Below are 15,000 nucleotides of genomic sequence, written 5' to 3' on the forward strand. Positions count from 1 at the left end.
AAAATCTCTTACTTTGTACATACAGTTTTGATAAATTGGAAAAATGCTACCATACTAAGCATTCAGTTAGTTCAATCAACTAATGGGTTATACTCATCATCATCATCTCCTCCCACACATCTTGCCACAAAGGGCCTCGGTTAGATTTCGCCAGTCGCCCCTATCTTGAGCTTTTTAATTCAATACTTCTCCATTCATCGTCTCCGACTTCACCCTTCATAGTCCTCAGCCATGTAGGCCTGGGTCATCCAACTCTTCTAGTATTTTGTGGAACCCAGTTGAAAGTGTGGTGAACTATAGTCTCCCAGGGAATGCAAAGAGCATGCCCAACCCATCTTCATCTACCCCTCACCATGATCTCATCCACATATGGCATTCGAGTAATATCTTATAGTTTCATTTCTAATCCTGTCCTGCCATTTAACTCCAAATATTCTTCTGATGGCTTTGTTCACAAATCTACTAAATCTATTGGAGATTGTTTCATTGCCATACCATGACTAATGGGTTATCTTGTCAAGGGGTAAATCATCTCTTACTAATTTTGGTCTCCTTTTGTTTGACAACTTTCCAAACAGTACTTCGTGCTAAGGAACATACAGCAGGATTAGTCACTTCCGGTAATAACATGATTAATTACATTTTCTCATGGGAACATTCATCTAAATATTTCTTTACAGAAGCAATATTTCAAAGATAATATATCCATTGATTCATACAAACTCTAATCCTTATCAGGACTAAATTGTCGTCAATGTTCATTTATTTTTCTTTATCACCATCAATAAAGTTTACTTTAAATTTTGTTTGAATTGTTTAAATATCAGGATTGGAAATGAAACTATGAGAGATTACTCGAGTGCCATATATGGATGAGATCATAGTGAGGGGTAGATGGAGATGGTTTGGACACGCTCTCTGCACTTCCCAAGAGATATTAGTTCACCAAACTTTCAACTGGGCTCCAGCAGGCACTACATGAGTTGGAAAACCCATGCCTACATGGCTGAGGACTATGAAGAGTGAAGTAGGAGATGATGAATGGCGAAGTATTGATATAAAAGCTCAAGGTAGGGACGACTGGCGAAAAATAATCGAGGCCTTTTGCGTCAATAGGAGGAGGAGGAGATGATGATGATGATGTTTAAATGTCATTCATTAAATTATTCATTTACACTAATCAAAAGGAAGTTTAATTTTCAGTTGTAATTTCAATGTCATTCACGTTAAAGTAAACTTGTGTATCATCCCCAAATTCGATTGAAATAACTAAGTTCATGCCTCTGTAGAACTTATGATAAACCAATAGTATGAATATATACAAAATAGCATTAGACTGGATTCATTGATTTGGTCTTGATGCCTGGTACTGGGTCCTGGAAGGCTATTCAGTGCCCTATAGCAGCTTGGAAATTCCCAAGATAAGTATGGAGTTTAAAGGTCACTCCTGAATGGCAGAGGCAAGGGACAGGAATAGTACCTTAGAGACTGACCATATACTCGTATACATATCAGTGAAAACTAGGACCAGGGAGGGCCAGGCAATGGCTGCTGATTAATCATAAAGTAGACCTATAGGCTTCCCCAAACACCCCATCCTTGGCTCGCATAGATGGTGAGGTTGCAGACACTACTAGAAGCTATCAAGCTTGGCGGATCTCGAACCCCAGTCCAGTAGATTCTCAGGCAGGATAGTTTTCAATAGGTTACCAGAATCCAAGTTATAGGATTGGACTCATCACACTATTCCTAATGTGATTATCTTTAGTAGCTCTTTGTAAACAAAGGCTGTGGTGGTCTTATTGGTAACGTCCCTGACTGGTAAACGCCAGATTGAGCTAAAGAATCCCACTCAAACTCATTCGTTCCTTTGGTCGCTGCAACCTCATCATCCTTGTTAGCTAATGAAGGGTGTTTGAGGGAGCCTATAGGTCCACCTATTGAATCATCAGCAGCCATTACCTGGCCCTCCTTGGTCCTAGCTTGGGTGGAGGGGGAGGTTGGGCGCTGATCATATGTATATATGGGTCAGTCTCTAGGGCATTATGTTGCTTGATATAGCAATGTCACTGTCCCTTGCCTCTGCCATTCATGAGCGACCTTTAAACTTTTAAGCCACCAAATAAATAAGGTCATTGGAGTGATATTGATGACGCTGTCTTGAAAAACATCTAGATGAACAATTTGTTCTAACCCCGAACAGTCATGTCAACATAGCAATAAAACTATTAATTGATCTACATTGGCTACCGGTAAAGGCAAGAAGTATTTACAAGATATGTCTTATGAAATCCAAATTGCATAAAAGAATCATCAAATGACTTTCACATCGACACTTCTATGACTAAGACATGGCGTAGATCGTCATAGATGGAATGAGCCGAGATGCAATTTAAATATCGGTTTTAGAGCGTTTGCATCGTGTTCAACAAGAATCTGTAACAAGCTGCCTGGAAATCTCAAGAACAGTGAAAGTCTGCAGATTTTTAAGAAGAAATTAAAAACCCACTTATTCGCTGAATGTACCATATATATATATATATATATATATATATATATATATATATATATATATACAGTATATATATAAACTGTATACACACATATATATGTAATTAATTATATAAATTTATATATATATGTGTGTGTGTATTTATATACATATATATATACACACATATATAAAAATATAATATATTATATATGTATATATATATACTGTATAAATATATATGTAATTAATTACATATATTTATATATAACTATATATATATATATATATATATATATATATATAAAACTATGTACCTATATATATATATATATATATATATATATATATATATATATATATATATATATATATATATATATATATATATATATATATATAAATGAAAAACCAGATAAAAATATAGATGTTAACTAAAATATGTACGAGGGAGGCCCTATGAAGAGCTGCACCAGCAATGGAGTTGGGCCTTGAAGACTACTCACAAGTAACACAAGTAAGTAACAAGGATGTAGGCACATCTAGGTCTCAATCCAGGATTTGAGGTTGAAGGGGAAGCATAGTTTGAAGGCTTCAATTTCGACAAACTTGCTGGAAATCTTAAGTTTGGAGCTAAATTACAACAGGAAAAGGAGTAATTCCATATATTACTCAAGACAAAAGACACATTTTAATACCGTTTGGAAAAACTGGAAACCGTCAATCGTAGTGAAACAGAATAATAAGATTCACTTACGAAGCCAAAATGATTTTTCCACTGGGAGTGCTGGCCAGCAAATAGCGAACTTCTAACTCTGAGACTAAGTTACCCACCCGGATGGGGATGTTGTGGATGGGGGAAGGGGTAAGGATCCATTATCATTTTCAAACCCATTTTAAACTAGAAAAGCACTCAGAGTGCAGACCTCCGCCACGGCAGCTTATTTCTCGAAACCAGCTCGACTTTCCCAGAATCAATTTAGACCGTATGAGTATTTTTCGGTCACCCTTTTGCTCGACCTTTACCTTAAGACCTAAGACTTTCAAAAGTGAATCACTTCTACGTCTCAACATAATTAATCCCTGAAAGCTTCAGTATTCTATGAGTAAAATTGTGGCCATGAAGTTGTTCATAAACAAACAAACGGACAATCAGGGGCGAAAACAAAACCTACTCCCATCTTCGTTGGCGGAAGTAATAAGACAAAGATAAAGTTCAGCAAAACAGTTCAATTGATTTATAAAAACAGTCCTTAAATTGATCACTCCTGTACTAATTTATTTACACTGACTGCCTATTACAGCAAGAATTTTGTTTAACAATTATGCACAATAACCCATTAAGCTATCAGAACCGGATGTCCAAAATATCTAAGAGAATTGCTACATATTGAGCAGCCAGCGTTTGACACGAGAATAGTTACAGATAGTTTCAAATTATTGGAACCAAGATACATGTCAACTGTACTAGGTTCTAGACTCTAGAGCTTTCAAATATGCGGCCCCGAGACCATACAATAAGCTCCCACGAGATATCCAAAGGACTGAAGATATTAAGGCTTTCAAGAGGAAACTAAAGACTTTCTTGTTGTCTAAGTGTTTCTATAATATGGACTTGCCAATACACGAACAATATGCAGTGTGAAAAGCTGAATATCTTGGAATGTATAAGATGAAATGAATTACGAAAAGTCATGGAGAGAGTAAGGTTCCTCGGCAGTAAAGGACCTGAAAAGCAGCCTTAGAAGTAAAAGTAAACTATACGAGAGGCCATTAACAGTCGTCCGTTCGGGCTAGGCTTCTAACCAGATTCTGAACCACAAAAAAAAAAAAAAAGTATTATTATAAACAAGAGCAATCACAAATTTCTGACCTCCGTCAAAGGTTGATGGAGTCACCCATGGGCTAAGATCTGTGGTGGAAATTTCGTCAAAATCCGTCGAGTAGTTTTGACGTAATCCTGTCCACAGACACAGACAAATAAATAACCTGACTCGATTTAACACCTTGGTTGAGGTAAAAAGACACACTGACTGTTTCAGAAAAAGCCAGGATTATTACAATATGAAAAACGTCACCTGGTAACACAAACATGATTTAACGTAGACACATACATTAGAATTTGGTTGCTAAAGAGTAATTTCAAATAAAGATTAAAACTATTATATGGTGTCACTGACGACATTCCCCAGATGTGAAACCAGTGCTTAGGTACGAACAGTTTAAAGGCTTAAAGGTTTCAAGGCCGCTCATGAATGGCAGAAGCAAGGGACAGGGACAGTAACATTGCCCTAGCAAGCAGGACAATGCCCTAGAGACATCATATACACATATGATCAGCACCCAAGCCCCCTCTCCATCCAAGCTGGGACCAGGGAGGGCCTAGCAATGGCTGCTGATGACTCAGCATATAGACCTATAAGCTCCCTCAAACCCCCATCCTTAGCTGATAAGGATGGTGAGGTTGCAGTAACCAAAAGAACTATCAAGTTTGAGTGGGACTCGAACTCCAGTCTGGCAATCACCAAGCAAGGACGTTACATTGCCAAATGTGAACATTCAATTCATTTGTACACCAAGTTAGATTAAAATGATAATTGTTATAACATCACAACTAAGTCTTATAAGGTTAAAACTCAACAGAAGCACTGGTCCTTTATGACCAACCTTAATAAAGTCCAAATATTTATGTTGTTGATTATTACCTCCGCCAACGAAGTTAAAAGGAGGTTATGTTTGATCTCCTGTTTGTATGTTTGTTTGTGTGTGTGTGTTTGTGAACAGCTTCCTAGCCACAATTGTAATCGTAGAGTAATGAAACTCGCAGGGATTAACAGTTATGTAAAAAGCTGGAAATTATTAAATTCTGGTAGGTCAAGGTCAAAGGTTAAGGTCACGGTCAAGCAAAATGTTAAATTCACGTAATCAGCCATAAGTTTGGACATCGTTGTCACAGAGACTTCAAACTGGGTTCATATTTGAGGGTATGAAAATCCACGTCAATTAGTACATGTTAAGGTCAAAGATTAAAGTCAAGGTTGAGCAAAAGGTTGAGAAATAAGCTGCCGAGGCGGAGGTCTGCCCTCTACTGAGTGCCCCTCTAGTTGTAGACCAATAAAACAACAAATTTCCTTACATAGAAAATATCTTTATATCAAGTAGTAACCATTTCTATGAACGTTACCATATACGACAGCCACAAATTTGACATAGAATTAAACTAGATTTAAGGAGTAATTAAAGTACACATAAAACTATAGTCACGCCTTCGATCCATGTTGCTTAGTTCACAAAATATTAAAGACAGAATTGAAGTCTTATGCAATCATGTGGATAATTAATACCACTATTGTTTAATCGAAAGTATATTGTTGCCGGAAATGTCCACATGAAACATTAGTAACAAGATTATTTCATGCAAAACGAATTCAACTTATTACCTTTAAACTGAACGAACTGTTAAGTGTGTTTATCACTATATAAAACTTCATATTTTTAGATTGCAACTTATAAAAAAAAAATTAGAGGGGTACTCAGTAGAGAGCAGACGTCCGTCACGGCAGCTTATTTATCGATCTTTTGCTCGGCCTTGACCCTGACTTTTGACCTACGACTTTCAAAACTGAATCACTTCCACGACTCAACAGTTAATCCCAAAAAGTTTCACTACTTTGTGAGTGAAATTGTGGCCAGGAAGCTGTTCACAAACACACACACACACACACACACACACACACAAAACGGGGGCGAAAACTTGACCTACTCCAAACTTCGTTGGCAGAGGTAAAAATTCACAGACGACTGGGTCAGGCAGTCTTCGTAACCGAGAGCAAATATGGAGAAAACTATTTTATTTGACTGGTCGAAGAAAAAAAATACAGCTGAATTATGGTTGTATAGAAGAATGCTGAAGATCCCATGGACTGAGAGAGAGAGAGAGAGAGAGAGAGAGAGAGAGAGAGAGAGAGAGAGAGAGAGAGAGAGAAACAAATGAGAAGGTATTGAGAAGAGTGAATCAGGAGAGATCACATCTAAAAGCGATAAGGAGGAGGCAGATGGAATTTTTGGTACATGTAATAAGAGGAGAAAAGATCGAACATTTGTGCTTTACGTGAAAGATAGAGAGGAGAAGAGCAAGAGGCCGGCAAAGGAAACAGTTTCTGTACAGCTTACACACGCACACACACACACACAAACACCAAGTTACAGCCCTCTACCACCTCCCCCTTGAAAGGAACCACCCACAGCCGTCTACAACGTAATAGCTGTTTACACTTCATTGCACATTTGAGCGACTCATTACAGTAATTAACTATTGAATAAACGTCCAACATGTAGCAAAGTTGATCGGACAATTCATATAGAGACCTAGAGACAGGACCAGGTGGAGGCAATTGACAGCCCACGTCCAGGACATGGCACCGGGATTGATAGATAGATAGAGAGATAGATAGATATAGGTTAAAAAAAGACAAGGACACGCCCCACTTACTTGCGGTAAAAGTTTAGTCATTGATGAACTAATGAGGCGTTTATACCTGTCCGATAATTCATTGTGAGGAAAATATATTGCAGTTTCATACAAAACTAATCATTTCAATTTCCAGTTTCCCCAAGAATATTTTCTAAGAAAAATAAGTTAAGAAAACACCTTGTTTTGATTTATGCTTTTTTTCACGGCAATTTCCTACATCAATTTAAACTGATTTTCAATGTCTAGTTGCTATTGAGTCCCTTGAGAGTTAAACTAAGCTTGTTATTCCAGCAAACACTTGTTTAATTGCATGAGCTGACATAAGGAGGACTTAATCTAAACCTATAAATAATCTGTTTCTGTGAATACAATCTACGGATACTATACAGTCAAGGTTTCAAATGATTATATGTTTACTACCTTCAAATAATTAGTCAGAGAGAGAGAGAGAGAGAGAGAGAGAGAGAGAGAGAGAGAGAGAGAGAGAGAGAGAGAGAGAGACCGTCAAGGTAGGTACCAGTCACAACCGAATTAAACTAGAAAAGCACTGATTACGTGAATTAGACATTTTGCTTAACCGTGACCTTGACCTTCGTTCTTGACCTTCCAAAATGTAATAATTTACAGCTTTTTACATAACAGTTAATACCTGCAAGTTTCATTACTCTACGATTAAAATTGTGGCCAGAAAGCTGTTCACAAACACACACAAAAACGAACTAACACAGAGGGTAAAACATAACCTCATTCCAACTTCGTTGGCGAAGGTAATAAAATCGTCTTTTACGACATTTCATCGCCCCCAACAGTTTTCAAAATCTTAAACACTTGAGAAGTGTCAATTTTTTCTCCAAAATCTTATCAGAATATGTAACTGGAACTCAGTACCGTAATTTCTAAGTTGAATATCGACTTGATTTTACGAAAATACGGCCTTCTGATTTCATGAATGGCTTTAAAAAGGAATATGGGCCTAGAACCAGGCACTGGTAGGCTAATGTCTCCGTTTCTTTCCTTACCAACAACTACGATTATAACTACGACTATAATGGTCTCAAAAACAGAAAGTGACTGTCGAGCAATCTAACAGATTTGGAACTTATCACGCGTTAAAAAAAAAACAAAAAACGATTTTGTCAAACGTCAAAATAAAATAAAAATTCTTCGCCAATTTAAGTCTTATGTAATAAGAGTCATAAAAATTCGCGAAAGCGTCAGAAAAATCAACCTGAAATGTAAATGCTTTTAACCCCATTAAAGGTTTAGAGGCCGCTCATGAATGACACAGGCAAGCCCTACCATGCGGGACAATGCCCTAGAGACTTACCACATATAAAACATATAAATAAGATCGGCACCCAAGGCCCATCTCCACCCATGCTAGGACCTAGGAAGGCCAGGCAATGGTTGCTGATAACTCAGCAAATAGACCTATAGGCTCCCCAAACCCCCAATCGGTAGCTCATGAGTATGGTGAGGTTGCAGCGACCAAAGGAACTAAAGGCCCCTTTACTAGGAGATAGTTTACTGGCGACAGTTTACTGACGTCAGCAAACTATCCCTCGTGCAAAGGCTTACTATCCTGGAAAGTTTACTTGCCGCCAGTCAACTATCCTCTTGTAAATCGCCCTTAACTAGTTTGAGCGGGACTCGAACCCCAGTCCGGGGAACACCAGTCAGGGACGTCACCACATAGGCCAACCACATGGTTAAAGGCGCTTGTTTAAAAACCTGGACACTCTTTTCCCAAGTCTATGACTGGAATGAACCTTTTACTGACGAAAAACACATCTCTCGACAAGCCCTTAGAATTCCCCTAAATAAGATTAAACAATTTTATCAGCAATAATCAGTTGACACACTTGCATTTCCTATAATATAAAACGTATTAACTTTTCATAAATACCTTTATGATACCACAAACATTAACAAAATATTCAGAGCTTACATGCGTTTTGATTTCAATGTGTCCTATTAAGATATATTTGTAAACCTATAATTATGTTGAATATCATAGTAATTATATATTAATATGAACTAACCTTACATATTGAAGACAAATTTCAATTGTATTTAAAATTATTAAAAACTAATTTAACATGTTGAAACCAAATTTCTATTGCTTTAAGTATAATAAACTAATCTCACATATTGAAGCCAAATTTCAATTACTGAATATTTACCTATATATAATACAATTGTTAAATTCTGAGGGACCATTAAATTTTCCCTCTCCAATAATCCAAGACACATTGGATATTGACCAGGTACCCAATTTTATGTCCTGAACAGCAAAAATCCACGATTTGTGGACAAACAGCAAAAATCCACAATTTGTGGACAAATTCCCCAAAAGTGGGGCCCTTGGTCGAAGATTGGCTTTAGCCAATCAGAGACTCCACTATACTCTGCATTCATGTACTTTGGCAAGGGGTCCCGGCTTCAGTTTCATCAGAATAGATACTCACCAGAACGTCAGCCGGGTAAGCCCAACACCCCACTTAAGTGCTCAACCACAGCAGTGGCTTCTCCAGTAAACACCTTAAATTCAATAGTCCCGGTCTGGGATCGATGTTGCCAGTATAAACAATTTAATATCTAAAGTACATAGACCTATTATAACCGAGTCTAAAATTCTTACGTTACAAGAGAAGTATTGAAATCTACGCAACCAACCAGTCAGTACTGATGCCACATGCTTGCGTTACATTAAAGGAGCTGATATCCTTTAATATGTACCACCGCCAGGTTTCCACATGCAGACGTCACCAGCCAGGAGACACAGAAGGATATCTAGATTTACACAATAAAAGATGTATTAATAAATGAGATGCAAACTTGTTTTTAAATCGACTTCATGTCTCCTGGAGGGACCATCATTAAAGACTGGGTTTTTTTATTAACAAAATTTCCTAGCTTTTTAAAAGTCTCGGTAATACCCTCTTACCTGTTTATGTCAATCACACCATCTGCAAAAGAGAAAAAATATATAATTAGTATCAAATATGAAACTTATTATGATCAGCAAATTATCAATGGATAATATCCCACTTAACATAACTAATAATGATTTAAGTTAAGGAAAAATAATTATCTTCTTGATTTCTCTGAGTTACGTTAAGGTAGATTTGATAACTGATATTGACTAAAGGATATAATTCTTCAAATATTTGAGATTGAAACTTTCAACTTTTGTACGTGGCATAAACCTTCTGCAAGTAACATTGTTAAGTAATTAGGTAAGTAGATAAGTAGATAAGGGGAGAGGGGGAGGGGGGAGGAGGTGCTTAGCATAACGCGAGACTTAAAATGAGTTATAGAGACGTGTATGGACAAAAGCTTCTAGGTTTATTAAGAAATATAGCTTACAAAGTTGGGAAAAATTTTATGAATTTGAGAGAGAGAGAGAGAGAGAGAGAGAGAGAGAGAGAGAGAGAGAGAGAGAGAGAGAGAGAGAGAGCGCTATTGCAACTGTTACTGGGTGAATTGATGACTGTGGTTAACGAGTAAAGACTAGATTGTGAAAATGTAATAGGAAAATTAAATAAAAAGATCATGGCGTAAAACGTAAGAATCAAAAACAACTACAACTACTTAATAACAACGGCCAAGTTTCAACAACAGAGAGAGAGAGAGAGAGAGAGAGAGAGAGAGAGAGAGAGAGAGAGAGACTGCAATGGTTACTGGGTACATTGTAGAACTATGGTTTTAAAGGTTTAAAGGTCACTCATGAATGGCAAAGGCAAGGAACAGTAACATTGTCCTATCGAGCAGGACAATTCCCTAGAGACTGACCATATACATATATATTATCAGCGCCTAAGCCCCCTCTCCACCCAAGCTAGGACCAAGGGGAGCCAGCAAAGGCTGCTGATAACTCAGCGGATAACTTATAGGCTCTCCAAAATCCCCATCCTTAGCACACAAGGATGGTAAGGTTACAGTGAATAAAGGAACTAACGAGTTTGAGCGGGACTCGAACCACAGTCTGGGACGTTACCACATCAGCAATCGCAAGACTAAACTGAGAAATGTTACAAAAAAAAAAATCTATAGGGGCACTCAGTAGAGCACAGACCTCCGCCAAAGCAGCTTATTCCTCAACCTTTTGCTCGGCCTTGACCTTTGACCTTAACATGTATTCATTGGCATGGATTTCATACACTCCAAAATGAACCAAGTTTGAAGTCTCTGTGACAATGATGTCCAAACTTATGGTTGATTACGTGAATTGGACATTTAGCTTGACCTTCCAAAATTTAACCATTTCCAGCTTTTTACATAACCGTTAATCCCTGCAAGTTACATTACGATTAAAATTGTGGTCAGGAAGCTGTTCACAAACACACAGACACAAACAGGGGCGAAAACATAACCTCCTCCTAACTTCGTTGGTGGAGGTAACGAATGATTTATAGTACTACTAATATCCAGAAAAAATAATGGTACATGCAATCGGCGTGAAATTAGAATAACTTAATTACCTATAATTTGCATTACAAGCCTTAAATGATATTAAGCAGTATTTGGGAGACCTAAATGCTCCGAGGCTGAGATTCACACGATTTTAACCTTCAAATGCGGTAACTGACTTGGCCAAAATCGATTTTACTTGTTTACTTGTTTACTTGTTTTGGGTTTAAATCCAACCCTCCACTGAAGTGGAGTGAACTACTTCTCGGGCGGGTCTATATTAATCATCTAACGAAACATTTTCATTATAACTTATACAATTCTTTGATTGTAGCATCTTCCAAATCATATGATCTTGTGAAAAGTTAATGTCTTTAGTTTCTTCTTAAATTCAATTGCTCCCTTTAGGTCCTTCATTTCAGTTGGCAGTTTATTATAATGCCTAGGCGCACAGTAGCTAAAAGCCCTTTCACCAAATTTACTATTTGTTCTTGGTTCAGATAGCCTATGTTTGTCACTCATGTGTCTTATGTTAACATTTGTTTCTAGTTCTAGTTTTGCGAAAGTTTTGTCTTCATTCCTGTTAGGTTGTGAATAAATTTATAGGAACAACTGTACCGATTTTGATCAAACTTTGTAGTTACGTTGGGTATGACCCAAGGATGAATCTGTGTCATTTTGGATAAAGTACTTCGACGTACAAGTACCCAGCAGTACTTTGAAAACGCAATGTTGAGTAAATGGCAAATATTGTGTTATTTTATTCATGTTTCTGAACAACATTACGCCAATTCTTAGTCTAATCTATTAATCTGCTTTAATCGTTTTTAAAACTTGGAACGAACTGTAGTGTACTGGTGTAAGGTGCAGTTGTTTTTAAAGAGCTTAATTCAGGGTTGGTTCCTAAGTGTGTACTCAGAAAAACTTGCATTTTAAACTTGTAATTCGAATGAAATATGTCCTGAGTTGGTCTTCTCCTTCCTCGCCAGTCTAGGGTTCACGGGTCAGCCAAATCAGAGTTTCAAATTCTCTCTCTCTTTCTCTCTCTCTCTCTCTCTCTCTCTCTCTCTCTCTCTCTCTCTCTCTCTCTCTCTCTCTCTCTCTCTCTCTCTCTCAAGAGAAGTAATGAACAATTAAAATAAATAATTTAAGAACAGTAAATGAAATTTGATGGACATGTGGAGTATGAGCCAAGGACATATTTATTAGATCTTGAAGAAAATACATCGAATTAAAAGCATGAAGTGGAGTTCAGAGCAAAATAAGACTGATTGGCGTGGCAAAGGTATGCTCTCTACTGTGCGGTCCCATAGTTGAAAATCTAGATACTCCAAATTAGTTCTAGAGAGATGTAACTTCGAAATTAGACCTATTAAATCAAGAAATTATGTATATAATGATTCTAGATATATTTGAATTTAAATATTCAGAGCCAAATTTTAACAAATCTGTCAAGAAATTCTTAAGCAAATCGCATGACTCTGTTGCTTTTTTGCATCTAAATGCACAAGACTTAATCTTAAAACTACAGCCTTTTCGTACTTTTAGTTCAATTTGCTATTGATAATTATTCTCTTACATTTGAATAATTCCGGCACACGTTCTTACAATGAAATTCTTAACTCAATCCTTTACATTAAGGGCTGCTTTCCTCGACCTATCACACAAGGCAAACCACATTTCTATAGACTTTGGGGAACCCTGCTCGCCACATCTACAAGATCATTTTATCATATGCATTCTTTACTAAACCTTCCAACAACGCCCCCCCCACCCCCAACCCCCAAGAAACCTCAGGCGACGCTCCCAAAACCTCACTAAGCTGAAGAAACGAGGTGCGAAGGGATTAACATAACACGACCCTTGAAGACAATTCGTTACAGCTGACATGTATCGACAAAAGCTAATTTTATTAAAATAATACGAAAACCAGAAAAAAGCAAAATATGTGAGAGAGAGAGAGAGAGAGAGAGAGAGAGAGAGAGAGAGAGAGAGAGAGAGAGTGTGTGTGTGTTTTAGTAAGTGGGTTTAATTAAATTTTACTCAATTTAATAGGTTTAACCAATTATGATATATCATATTCTTACACGTAATGATACATAACAGCTATATATATATATATATATATATATGTGTGTGTGTGTGTGTGTGTGTATATATATGTGTATATATATGTGTATATATGTAAATTTATATATATATATGTGTATATATATGTGCATGTATATATATGTATATATATGTGCATGTATATATATATATATATATATATATATATATATATATATATATATATATATATATATATGTGTGTGTATATATATATGTATATATATATGTGTGTATATATAAATTTATATATATATATATATATATATATATATATATATACATATATATATATACACGAAATGAGATAATTTCGAAAAAGATTAAACTGCCCTCTTTAGTACCTTTAGTGGAAATGTAACAATCCACAATGACCTGACTGGTAGACTAACGACGAGACTCAAATAATCGCACTCTGTGTGACGTCATTATTACGTCACTATTACGTCACATTGGTAAACTGCAGAAAATCCATTGAGAATATTCCTGAAATAATTGTATAATTGATAGCATTTTTAAGAAACTTCTACGAACAAACGAACATCTATAATAATACAATTCAATTTCACGTACATACGTCTTGCTTCATTTAACGAGGTCCACACTAGGCTTCTCATTAAACAACCCCCCCCCCCAATGTCTTGCATACGGGCAACGATGAAATACAGCATATTCACAAACTATATTAAAGGTTTAAAGGCTTAAAGGTCACTCATGAATGGCAGAGGCAATGGACAGTGACATTGCCCTATCGAACAAGACAATGCCCTAGAGACTGACCATATATACACATGAACAGCACCCAGGCCCACTCTCAACCCAAACAAGGACCAAGGAGGGCCAGGCAATGGCTGATAGACCTATAGGCTCCCCCAAACCGACATCCTTAGCTCATAAGGATGGTGAGGTTGCAGCGACCAAAGGAACCAACGAGCTTGAGTGGGACTCAAACCCTAGTGTAACCATTTACTGTGGAATTAAAGGACCACTTTTAGTTTTCTGTTTTCAAAGTAATTTACAATTACAACAGGCTATAGCCGTCGGATTCAAGCTGGAATTTTCCCTAACGGTACCCAGAAGTCATCTGAGTGAAAGGAAAATCTTATTTTTACATAAGAAAAACTGATATCAAGCATTATATGAGAAACTCAATGTCTCCAAGGGCAGGATGTACACTATTCTAACGAGCAAAACCCGATAGTTAAGGTCTGAATACTTCCAAATGAGTTAGAGAGAGACGACACCTCTTTGTCAATAAATCCACCAAATCAGGACAAGACATTAAAAAAAAAAAATTAAAAAAAAAAAAAATCGCAGATAATGGTTCTTCGTATGTTTCAATAAAAAATATTTCAGAGCCAAATTTTCACAACTCTATCGAGAAATTGCACATTTTTAGTTTAAGTGCATATTATTATTATTATTAAAGTTACAATTCTAGGTGGAAAGGGGGATACTATAATACCAAAGTTCCAACGGGGAAAATGGCCCAGTCAGGAAAGGAAAAAAGGAA

At 36.8% G+C, this 15,000-nt stretch overlaps 1 long non-coding RNA gene across 1 annotated transcript in view; it reads right to left on the reverse strand.

Moving 5' to 3' along the window:
- The window catches only part of LOC137637435 (uncharacterized), a 175,304-nt gene that overhangs the window by 155,024 nt on the left and 5,280 nt on the right, over window positions 1-15,000 (reverse strand). The window contains exon 2 of the long non-coding RNA XR_011043627.1: window positions 9,913-9,934. This is a non-coding gene — a long non-coding RNA (uncharacterized lncRNA). The remainder of the gene's footprint in view (window positions 1-9,912; window positions 9,935-15,000) is intronic.

Source organism: Palaemon carinicauda, unplaced genomic scaffold (genome assembly GCF_036898095.1).
Source record: "Palaemon carinicauda isolate YSFRI2023 unplaced genomic scaffold, ASM3689809v2 scaffold74, whole genome shotgun sequence".
Lineage (NCBI taxonomy): Eukaryota > Metazoa > Arthropoda > Malacostraca > Decapoda > Palaemonidae > Palaemon > Palaemon carinicauda.